Source organism: Theobroma umbraticum, unplaced genomic scaffold (assembly GCF_002168275.2).
Source record: "Theobroma umbraticum cultivar Fairchild unplaced genomic scaffold, ASM216827v3 scaffold_251.0, whole genome shotgun sequence".
NCBI classification, from domain to species: Eukaryota; Viridiplantae; Streptophyta; class Magnoliopsida; order Malvales; family Malvaceae; genus Theobroma; species Theobroma umbraticum.
The window spans coordinates 290409-290684 of NW_018397292.1; positions in this window are offsets into that span (position 1 = coordinate 290409).

Consider the following 276-nt stretch of genomic DNA (forward strand, 5'->3'; position numbering starts at 1 on the left):
TAATGGATGAGATTCACTTCATGTTTCCTAGTGCAAACCAATTATGATTAATTTTAACCAAAAATAGAAATGATTATGATTTAAATCATTTATAAAGATTATAAAACCATTTAAAGCGAGTAATAATGCCTTTGATGGAATGAGTTACTATAAATGGACTTTTATTTTCAATGGAAGGCATTCACCTCATGTTATCCAATGAAAACATTCAATTATGATTGCTTTTAACCAAAAATAAAAAATATTTTCATTTAAGGTCATTGATAACGTTATAAA